The sequence below is a fragment of the Homarus americanus genome, unplaced genomic scaffold (genome assembly GCF_018991925.1).
Source record: "Homarus americanus isolate GMGI-L3 unplaced genomic scaffold, GMGI_Hamer_2.0 scaffold5114, whole genome shotgun sequence".
In the NCBI taxonomy this organism is placed as follows: Eukaryota; Metazoa; Arthropoda; class Malacostraca; order Decapoda; family Nephropidae; genus Homarus; species Homarus americanus.
Genome location: NW_024723166.1, coordinates 5,903 through 17,880, shown reverse-complemented (window position 1 = coordinate 17,880; position 11,978 = coordinate 5,903). Strand labels below are relative to the sequence as shown.

The following is an 11,978-nucleotide window of genomic DNA, read 5'->3' as shown; positions in this document are numbered from 1 at the left end:
TGGTTTATGCTCACTTTATGTACCAGACTGTGTCAATTGTATTTTGCCTGTTTCACCTTGTTTTTTCTACATACTCACTGTTCAGCATATTATTTTGGCAAGGTAAATTGTTTCTTCTAAGTAATTATGAAAATTGTTTGGAGTTTTGTAAGGGAATTCTACTTAGAAGCTGCGCGCCACTAAACTGAACTGTAATTTGCCTTATGAATTTCAACACAAAAATGCTTACATGTATTTGGAAAAGTGAAAAATTCACAATTCCAGCATGTTGTCAGTCCCAAAAGTGCTGGATTTCTTAGGTTATATTGCGTTTGTCATTTACATTCAGGTTGAGGATATGAGAAAGTATTTCCATCTCCTCCCTCTCCTCCCCCTCCTCCTCCTCCTCCTCCTCCTTCCATGCCACACAAAATTGGGAGAAAAGGAAATCTAATAGGTACTGTATAATTATTTTACAGCTGGACCAGATAACCACAAAATTGGCACGAACGACTAAGCAGGGAGGTTACATGCAGTGGCGGCCTGTGAGTTACCTTAGTTCAGACCGGGATATTAACTTGTCCACTGACCCAAACATTGATGGCAACTTTACTTCACTGACGGAAATCTCTATTGCCCTGGAAGAGTCTTTGGCCTATGCAGTGTTTGGGGATAAATTGGAATCAGCAATGACTGCCCAGACAAAAGTTTCTTTTGGCCAGAAGAAGGACAAATTTTATGCTGCAAATAACTACACCACATGGTAAGAAAGTTATAATTTGTTTGTTAAAAAACTAAGAGCTTAATCCTTAAATATCAGCTCTCATCAGTGTAAGTTTACCCTCTCGTGCATGCAATAAGTGACCACAATGAAGGTCATATGAGACCAATTCACATGAGGTCTGGTCATCATATTTGTGCAACCAATTTATCCCACAATATTTTTCTTTTTGAATGATTTATGCATCACTGGCTTCATTATTGTTTGGGCTTTGATATACAGTAGAAGTCCAAAAATCCGGACTGCTTGGGGATTGGGTCGGTCCGGATTTTCCGGATTCTCAGGCAGTACTTTTAAAATTCAAATTTAATGAAGAATAAAGAAGAAATGAACAGGTACATTTTGATAGTTTATTCATTTGCAAATATAGCATGCTTCATTTATCAAAACGAGCAGTTTTAATGAAAAAGCTGTGAATTCTAAATTTTATTCTTTGCCTTTTATATATCCTAAATTGTAGACTTTCCAATGTCGTATGTTTCCATTAGAACAGTATTGCTCACACCACGATCTAGTTTCTTAATTATTTCAAGTTTGTCACTCAATTTCAATGTGTTCTTCTTTCTCTTCACACAACGAAGTTTATCTACTTTAGGAGCCATTTTTATGGGCTTGTACAGTACTCTGTAAATGGAAAGAGTAGGACTCAAAATATTGTTATATTACAATGGTATTCTATTCATACTGTGCTTGATATAATGCATTCACGGAAATGTAATATTTTTGCTGAACGTACGTATTACAGTGGAAAGTGATAAAATCGTGATGAAAACAATGACTTTCGCTTTCTTTGGTTCAAAAGATGTTACCGTAATCGCTTTTCGAATGGTTTTCAGTTCAAAAACTTTTGTATTACAATAATATTCTATCCTAATTGACTTGAATAAATACTACGATACCATATTTCTGAATATTTTCATTAAAATCCATCAAAATCATTTTCCTTGTCATCGTCTGCAGCACCAAACAGCTTCTCCCAGTCCTCTCTTTGAACAGGGCTAGAGGGTACGTGTTTTTCGAATCGTTTTCAGTTAAAAAACTATTACATCACTCGTCTATTTTACCTAAACTGCGCCTGAATGAATATATTCTCGGAGATAAATAGTAGTTTTGTGGAAACGTGACGTATTTCAATGTAAAATAGGATAAAATACATGACGAAAACAAAAGACTTTACCTAAGCTTCCGATGTTCTTGAGATGTTACTCGTTTTTTTAATAGTTTTCGGTTAAAATTCTGATATATTACAATGATATTCTATTCATACTGTGCTTGATATAATACATTCACGGAAATGTAATATTTTTCCTGAAATTACATACGTATTACAGTGGAAAGTGGGATAAAATCATGACGAAAACAATGACTTTCGCTTTCTTTCGTTCAAAAGATGTTACCGTAATCGTTTTTCGAATGGTTTAGTTTAAAAACTGTTGTATTTCAATAATATTCCCTCCTAATTGACTTGAATAAATACTTGAATGGAAATACACAATATTTTTGTTGAAACTACTCGGGTTTCAGTGTAAAGTGTCGTAATAATAAATGGTAAACAATTTGCCTTCAGCACTTGTGTTTCATGCACGGCGAGCCTCAGTTTATAGGACGTAGAGCTTTTTTAGTGGTTTTGTTGTTCCATTACCCTCAAAAACGTGGGTGGAACTATAAACGAGGAATATCATAAATTAACGATTTCTTGGTCAAAAAATCAGGGTTGACTGATAACGAGGGGGGGTTATAGACGAGTATATACGGTATGTTGTCAGTTTGATTGCCCATTTTAAAGTGGCGACCACGTGGTCGCTTGTTGTCGCTGTGGCGCTCACGCATGCGCACATGCACACAAATGCCCGCTAAAAAAAAAAAATCGTTTTTGAAAAGTCCGGATTCTCGGGTGGTCCGGATTTCTGGCATCCGGATTTTTGGACTTTTACTGTAAGTAGAAAAAATATAAGACATGTATTTTTTTCGTTCCGAATAAAGAAAAAAAATTCCCAGCATCATATCTCTGATACATTACGTTCTCACAAAGCTACTCAGCTATTATATACAGTTGTACCCCGATTTACGCGGTCAATTGAACCCACAGGGTACCGCGTTAAGTGAAATCCGCGTAAATGGAACAACAGAACATATGGGATTAATTCCAATAGAGACTGGCCCGACCCCCAAACTCCACTTTTTCAGACACAATACCTACGTTGTAGTAAAAATTACATCTTAATTTTATGATGGTATGCACTCACAATTAATAATTAAGAGAAATATCAATAATATTAGTTTTTTTAACACTTACATTAGTAGAAAAGATGGCTGGGCACACGGGGATGGGGGGTTAGTTCCGAGGCAGAGGGCAGATTATTGGCCCTCACCTGTATCACTTGTATCAATTGTATCACTATCCACCACATAGGCTTGCAGGGCCTCTTTGTCAAACCCCTCAAAGTCCATATAAGTCCATATCCTCACTATCACTATCACTGACTTAGGCCGGCTGTGGTGGGTGGCGGGTGAAGAACTAGGTAATGTTTTGATGACCGGGCGACCTTGTGCGCATCCTGCCCGCGCCGCTTCCCACGTATATGGGTAGACGAACCGCATAAAGTGAAAGTTCGGTTCTGGCAAGGCACCGCGTATATGAGAAATCGCGTAAAGTGAAACCGCGTAAAGCGGGGTACAACTGTAGTTAAATAGAAGCAGAATTTTATGAGCTTTCCAATGATTGCTTTGGAAATTTGATATGACTAATTGTGGAGAGGGTGGGAGAGGAAATACTGTAAAGAGATAAATGCGACTTACCAGCATGGCTGATAGGAGGAAGCTGTTGGACAGCGGAACTCCACCCATGCTTTGGTACTTTCTGGAAGCTTCCTTCGCAACTTCGTGCAGTTATCTATGATGCACAAAATATTGACGCAATTGTCTTGATTTTTTTTTTTTTTATAGTTTAATGACGCAATTGTAGTCACCGATGCAAATAGTGCTATCCAATGATTTGCGTCATGATGCGCGAGGCGGTTAACTGTAGGGACAACATGCATCATTATTATGAGGTCAAACGCATAAAGGGAATAAACATTTCTTTGCTCACCAGTTAGCAGGCAGAGTGGGGTAGGGAGCGGAATGTGTGGGGTGGGGCGTTGCTAGGAAGTCGGCAAAGACATTGTCCTAGGTGGGCTTTGTGGTATGGTAAGTGTTGAGTTGAAGCAGCCAGTGTATATACAAATAGCATTTTTTTAAAACTTTCATTTGGCTCTTCCTTAGGTTTAGCTGCATTTATTTTTAATTCTAGATCTTCTACAAATTTTGTTTGTTTGAAGTAGCACAGTTGTTAAATAACATTAAGAAAGGTAGGTACGGTAGTATGATTATGAATACTGTGAAAGGAGGTACATGGAGTTGTGAGTTTTCTTCACGGCCTTTCAACTTTCCATAAAGGCCGTTACTTTGGATCTGTGATATTATTCTTTATTTTTTGTATTTTTATTTATTTTTTTAACTCGGTTTTCAGTACAGGTTGAATCTCGATTTAACGGCACTGGATTTACCGGCAACTCACATTTAATGGCAAAATTTAGAGATCAAAATTTTTTCATTATTTGTTTATCTTTTTTAAGGCCTGCCCGTAATTTCCACTAGTCCTTACCTTCTGCAACGCTCCCGTGGTCAGTGTATTTTGGCATTAAAATCCAGCTGGTGCTGTGCTCGTGTGATCGCCTTAAATTTCTACTTTCTTTGCATCAATTATGTCCTCTAAATGACCTGAAAACCTGACTGGAGTTGCTAGCCACCCAAAGAAGAAAAGAATTTCCCTGAAAATTTTGCAGAAGGTTGCAATATTATGGAAAATGGTGCCAGTTTAATGAAACATTATTGAAAAATAATTAAGCCCCCCCCCCCAGAAAAAAAAAAAAATTTGCACACTCAATCCCAGATGAGCTATTGCTTCGTAGTATATTTTCAGTCTCTTGTTTATAAAATGGTAACACTGACCCACTCTTCACTAATAGTGTTGCCAGCACTCGCCATCTCTCAAGCACTGTTGTTGACACTGTCCTAGAGGGCTGGTGGTTACCACAGGATCTGTCTTGGACACTTAGTAAATAATATTGTAGCATATTTATCAGAACTTAATAAATGTTATTGTAGTGTTTAATACGTCTCCGTATGCCCTGGTTTATCCTCACCTCGTCACCCCACCTTGCAGTGTTACATTTATTTATTACTATTATTTACTTTATAATTACTGTACAGTATGTACATTTCGAAAAAAAAAATTTCCTCAGTAATTATAAATACGTAGATTATTTTATGTGGCAGCCGAGGCAAGGCGCAAAAACTGAGCAGAAGACGAACGAATAAAAAAATTGAACACACATCAGCTGGGTGGTCACCAGTTGACTCAGAGACTTGTGTGTGTCCTGACACGGACATGCAGTTACTGTTCAGTGCTCACTGCCTCCACACACATATGTTCACTTCCCACACATACGCACCCATGCACTTCAGTTTTCTTATTTTATGGTAGTTTTATATTTTATTTTCTTTATTTGTAAGCCACTTTAGAGTATAGTAATTTTTACTCTTTTGCTCTGTATTAGAGAAAACAATTTTACTAGGGTAGACTAATATCCTGAGAAATTTATGTCCCTTATTTTTTTTTTACAATTTATCATCTTCACCACTGATCGGCTCGTTAGCCGCTTGGGCAATCGGTCACGTCTGTTACCTTTCTCTTTCTTTTATCCTCTTCACCAAATGATTGGCTTGTTAGCCTCTTGGGCGATCAGTCACATCTCTGTTATGCACTGTTGGCAAGTACTTGGCATGCACCAGCTCCTGAATGTACCTGAACCCGCTCCAGTGTTGGTCAAGTCTTGTCTTGAAAGAGCTCACACTCGGTGCCGTCACAACACTCTCTGGTAGATTGTTCCAAGAGTTTACAACCCTCACTCCGAAAAAGTTTGCCCTCACAGTTTTCTGGACTTGCGGCTTCTTCAATCTTGAGCTGTGACCCCTTGTGGGGCGAGTTTCCGCCAGCTCCAAGTAAGGACACTCGACTGAGTAGTGCCCCCTGAGATGCTTATACACCTCAACTAGGTCACCCCTTGCCCGTCTGTAGTATAAGCTAGGCAAGTTCAGGCGCTCCAATCTCTCAGGGTAACTGAGGTTCTGAATTGCAGGCACCAGTCTGGTGGCCCTCCTTTGAATATTTTCTACCAACTGACAGTCCCTAGCATATCTTGGAGACCAGATGGGGTGACAGTACTCCAGATGGGGGAAGCACTTCACTCTTAAAGATCATTACGAGGGACGGACCGTCTAGATATCTGAACGACCTTATAAGACCCAATAATTTATTTGCCTGATTTACCTTCTTCTTGCAATGGCCCGAGAACTTCAGCTCATTGTCAACATACACACCTAGGTCCTTCTCACATTCAGTCTCAACTAGTGCAGTTTCTGCATGCCGTTGGGACATATGATACGCCTCCTTACCGTTGGTACGCCCCACGTGCATCCTCTTACACTTCGTGACATTGAATCTCGGCAGCCATTTCTTTGACCATTCCTGGAGCCCACAGGTCCTTCTGCAGCTCTTCACAGTCCGCTTGGTTCTTGATTTCCCGAAATAACTTGGCATCATCGGCAAACATTTGTATGGAGGAGTGTACAACGTCAGGCATGTCATTTATGAAACAAACAAACAACAGCGGGCCCAATACACTGCCCTGTGGTACCCCACTTGTGACAGGTACGGATGACGATTTCGTGCCATTAATCACCACACACTGCTTGCGGTCATGTAGAAAGTCTTCTATCCATGCTAGGACATTTCCCCGAATTCCGTACCCTTCCAGTTTGATTTTCAGCCTAAAAAAGGGGTCCACTGCCAAAAGCCTTTTTTCATGGGAAGTACATTTTTATGTGTTTATTTCCATACTCAGACATGAATTATATGAAGAGGAAAAAAATTGCTAAAATTTATTAGTTTTTATTACAAAAAACCTACTCCATAGAAATATCAACACCATCTTTGAAACATTTATCATTTCTAACCTAAAATCTTATGACAAATATGATAATCTTGGTAGCTTAATCAAGTGGTTTCGTCAGTGCTTTAACGACAAATTGGATTTAATGGCATGGTCCAGGTCCTATTGATGCCATTAAATCAAGGTGCAACCTGTACAGTGTTTTATATTAGTTTTGTATTTGTAATAATAACACAAGACTAGTCACTATAGCCACATCTGCCTAGCCCTCCTTATCACTCCAGGCGAAGCTGAGCAATAGTATGTTATGGTTATTTTCCAACTCGTAATTTTGGGTAGATACACATAATTTTCTTCACAATGTGTGAAATGCACACAATATTCCCTGCTGAAATGAGTTGAGGGGGGGGGGGAAGTGCATGTTATATCCCATAAAATATGGCCCTTAAATCTTTCTTAAAATAGATTATTTTATTAAAAAGACAGATATATGGTGCTTTAATGTACTGTCTAGTCAGAAGCAGCAATTGCTACCCCCTCTAGTAGCCAGAACCATGGTAAATGAAGGCCTGGCGATTAGACAAACCTTTCTCCTTCCCTTCCTCCCCTGTCCAAATGTTGCTAGGTAGTTAGGAATTATCTTGGCTGCCAATGCTGCATTGTGTCAACATCGGCATTCACTGGCTGTGGCTCCGGCTACTAGGAGGGGAGTAGCAATTACTGCTTCTGACTGTAACATTGAGATTTGCATGAGTGGTTGACTAGTTATACCAGTCTCAAGATTTTACTAACCCTGAGTAGGGGCTGACCATTGTTTACTCACATTAAAACAAATATGCATCATATTGAAATGAAAATTTACTTTCTCTTGGTTCTCCGCTGGAGGATATTAAAGTTCATTGGACATATTTCTGGTCAGCATTATTGATTATATTTTATTTTGGATTATTAGGAAATAAATACTGTACAGTATACTGTATTCTTTTTCCTTAGATTATGGATATTTTTCAGGACTGTTGGCTTTGGACATGGATCGCCACCAAAGGAAACTTTCTCCACGATGGTGATCCTTGTCATAACCCTAGGTCTAAGCATCCCAGCATTGATGTTTCTGATTGGATGTGTAGTGATAGCCAGTCGCAAGTGCCGTAGGTCAACTGATCAACTTATTGTTAATTAATTTTTCAGATTTTCCAAACTTTGTATTTATTATTGAGTTACGGTAAGTATAATTTTATGTATTTTTGTAGATTTGAAGTATTTATCCTGTAAAGTGCCTTGAAGTGGAGAGAATTCACAGTATGATACTCATATAAGATACTCTTGTTATTCTAACATTACAGTCGCATGAGCTCTTTATTTGCTTCTTGTAGAAAAAAAATTATTTGCTTGCAAGAAAAGGTTATTAAATTTTTTCAAGCTGAAAATAAAGAACTCTATATTTATTTTCATGTGAAGAAAGCACTTCTTCCCTGCCTCCAGCCTTGTTCATCCATTTGAAGTGATTTAATGTCCATTCACTAAATTGAGAGAGGCTTTGTGGATCAAAAGGAATTTTGGGATACGGCTTCATGTCAAGAGTATTTAAGCTTAGTTTGGTAATCAACATTTCCTAACTTTCTGTACTGGTTTATAGAAGCCCTCGTTTTTTTTTAATTCAGTGCTGTATTAAGAAACATTAGGCTATTAAACTTCTATTGCTGTTAAAACCACAAAAGTGTGACCACTTAAGCATTCCTTTAGTTGAGTAATTTTTTTATTAAAAGACTAGCTTTATGAAATCAAGAATAACTTATTTTTATATTAAATAATATTGAATGTATGGCTGCTATCACTAACATTACATTGATTTTTTTTTTTTACAAGAGAACAGATTTTATGCTTGATATCACTATAAATGTAAGATATCTTTGGTAGTCAGTTTACATAAAATTCCCAGTCTACAGTTGAAGGAATGAAGGTGGTGGTTAAGTGTAGTGCCAGCCATGGACCAAAAAAAGGCTTAGTCTACCGTGTGCTGGATCTGCACTACCCATAATGAGGTGGCAGGTCTATGGAACGCACTCTCATATTCACTTTGGTACTTGGGATTCGACACTGAGTGAATGCAGCTCCTGCCACATGTCCTAAAGGTTACTGGTTTGCACCAGGGGCACTCCCAGTACACCCAGCTGTGAATGAATACACAACTTTATAGTTAAGGAAGCAAGGGCAGTTGAGTGTAGTGTTGGCCACACAACCTCCTTTAGAACCAAAGGCTTGGTGTTCAGTGTATTGTATCCACACTGCCATTACTGGAACATCAAGATAATGGGATCCACTTGAACTCTGACATATGACTATCATATTGTATTTTGTGATATACATGTTTTTCAAACCAAAGTTTATTATTTAGGTTTGCACTGTAGAAGATTCATGTAGTTATCTATAAAGTGATATTTTACAAATATATATCCAGTATGTAGTACTGTACTGTGTTACTTAGAGATATATGATTATACTGTATAGTGAAGTAGTAATTTATCATGATGTAAGTTGTGCTATTTTGAGAGCCTGCTGAAATGTATAGACTTGTTCCAATAATTTTAATTGTCAGTAATCTACAAATCTTCAAATGTTGAAGGTTCTTCCTTGACATTCACAACAATTATTGAACAAAGACTGGCTTCTGTAAGTAAACACTTGCATCACATTCCAGTGGTTGAAATTTCCTTTTGGGAGGTGAGGCTTTATACAAGTTCCTTTGCTCCATGTGCATGTCTGCTCAGCAATGATTAGTGCCAAGTATTTTAGGGGTTACTGTATTAGGTTCCTCAATTCCAAGCAAATTGTGCAGTTCAGGGTTAGCCATTTTCACTGGTCCAAACTGCTTGCTATCTGTTGCCATGGGTTTTGTGATGACAAGAAGCTTCAACACCTAAACAGAAAAAGTAAAGTGACAGGGACTGGAAGACAACAGTGTTTGAAGAGTGGTTCCAACTTGAAAACTATACAGTACCCATGTGGGATGCAGGGTATGTGGAGGATTTGGGGAGATGACAAAATAGTTTAAGAGTGAATGTGACCTGAATAAAGAACCACCAAAGCTAGTTTGGCTCAGTGGCTGTTAAGTCTGTCATCCACTTAATTCTTTTGGAAAAAAAAATTTCCTCAAGTATACCTCTTGTAAGAGCCTCTGTTCTTGGTTTATTCATGTAAATTCTCTCCTTAAGGTATCCCCAGAGAAATTAGTCTGGTGCTGACATGTCAGGCAGTGGCATATTCTGAAGAGCTGCTCTGGTTTATCACACCTTTCACTTTTGCCAGAAGTCCTCCCAAGTTTCCCAACATAACAGCTGCACCAACATATGTCTGAGGGACTAGCTTTTCTTGCAAAATAAAATCCTCTACAATAGGTACGACATGCTTATACAATGCTTGAGAGTTGAGAAGATCTGTCTGCAATTACATCCATAAACCCCTTGAATCTTTCTTGGATTTCACCAGATTAATCCACATAATACAGTACAGTAAGTAATCGTGATTTTTTTATTACGTCTGAACAGTCATCCAGAAGAATAACCAAAAATTTTGTATTATGCTACTGATGACTTCTATCAAATCACTTTGAATAGGAGAAGTACCACATAAAACTGTAGTTGCTCAGGTGTTCTTCCAGTAAATGTTGGTAGCTTCTCAGAAACTAAAGGAGTAGAGATGTGCTGATACCAAAATTCAGGCCAATACCGATACTGACACTCATACAGTATATCTATATATATATATATATATATATATATATATATATATATATATATATATATATATATATATATATATATATATATATATATATATATATATATATATATATATATATATATATATATATATATATATATATATATATATATATATATATATATATATATATATATATATATATATATATTTTTTTTTTTTTTCTTATTCTGTTAAATTGCTGCAATTTACCATATTGATGATTTTTTTGCAAAGTAGGCTCTATGAGTTACCAAAATTGATTGGTAAGTAAATATTTGTAAATAATAAGTAGGCCTGATTATTAATTAATTACTAAATTAGGTAGGATAACTGTAAATTATGTACTGTACTTGTAAATTTCACAGTAACTGCAGAGAGGTTAACAAAAAACTGCTCAGCCTCTTCCATGTCATTGTCAGAGGTTTGTGTCCAGTGTTATGTAAGCTACTGAGCTTCCATGTGAATGCGACCTGGACAGGATCCCAACATTCAGAAGACTCACCCGTACTGGACAGGTCTATCTACTAACTGGTAGGGGTGAATCATTGCTTTGTTAATTTAATTTATTAATTTAGGCTCTTTGTTCATTACATACGTATACAGTGAGTTCTGCTATAACGCGTGTTTTGATAACGCGAATTTGCTCTAACGCGATTTATGAATTCGGAACAATATTTGTATAATGCGAACGCTTGTTTGCTATAACGCGATTTTTGCTTACTATTTATCCAATTTTGTGGTATTAACTGTGAATATGGTAAAGAAGAATATCTCCAAAAAGCGTTCTGATGATAGCCGGTATTTATCGTAAAAGAAAAGATATAACACTTGAAGAGAAGCTCGATGTTATCAACCTCAAAATCACCCTTCTCCCCCATCAAGTTACATTCATATTTTTTCAAGGTAAAGTGTTACATATACTGTATGATTTCACGATTAGATATGAATGTAACATTTATTTAGACTGTGCTAACCTTTGTGTTAGGCTAACTACTAAAATTTTTTCGATTTTGAGTAGTAATCTGCACCTAACCCTATTTTCTCCTTAAGCCCTGTTATTTCTATTACGCGATTTTCTATAACACGATATTTTACAAGAACACAATTATCGCGTTATAGCAGAACTACCTGTATACAGTACTTCACTAGTTGTTAAAACATGTTCTGTTGCTAATAGCACTGGGTGTCCCTTTTTCTTCTCAGCACCACAAAACTCTCACTTTTAAGTTTGACAGCCATTTTAAAGTGAATTACAAACAAAAATTTTGTCATTACACAGCGCAAACACTAACGTCGGGACTCGAAAATACGTAATTTGACAAAATTTTGGTACGACTGAGGCGGTCGTATGTCCGGGTGGTTGTAAGTCGAGGAGCAGCTGTATTGTCTAATCTTGAGTCTCGACTCTTTAGTCTTACAAGTTTATTATCAGTTTTGCTTGTTGTCAGTATTCATTATAC

General features: G+C 37.3%; 1 long non-coding RNA gene across 2 annotated transcripts; it reads left to right on the top strand.

Annotated features, from left to right (window-relative positions):
• The first annotated feature begins 467 nt into the window (after positions 1–467).
• Positions 468–11,195, top strand: LOC121863365. Of its 2 annotated transcripts, none has more exons than XR_006088379.1 (3): positions 468–742; positions 7,768–10,265; positions 10,938–11,195. It is a non-coding gene; the product is annotated as an uncharacterized LOC121863365 (long non-coding RNA). The 2 variants fall into 2 exon arrangements; XR_006088378.1 differs by having other exon boundaries at positions 10,884–11,195.
• Positions 11,196–11,978: the final 783 nt, after the last annotated feature.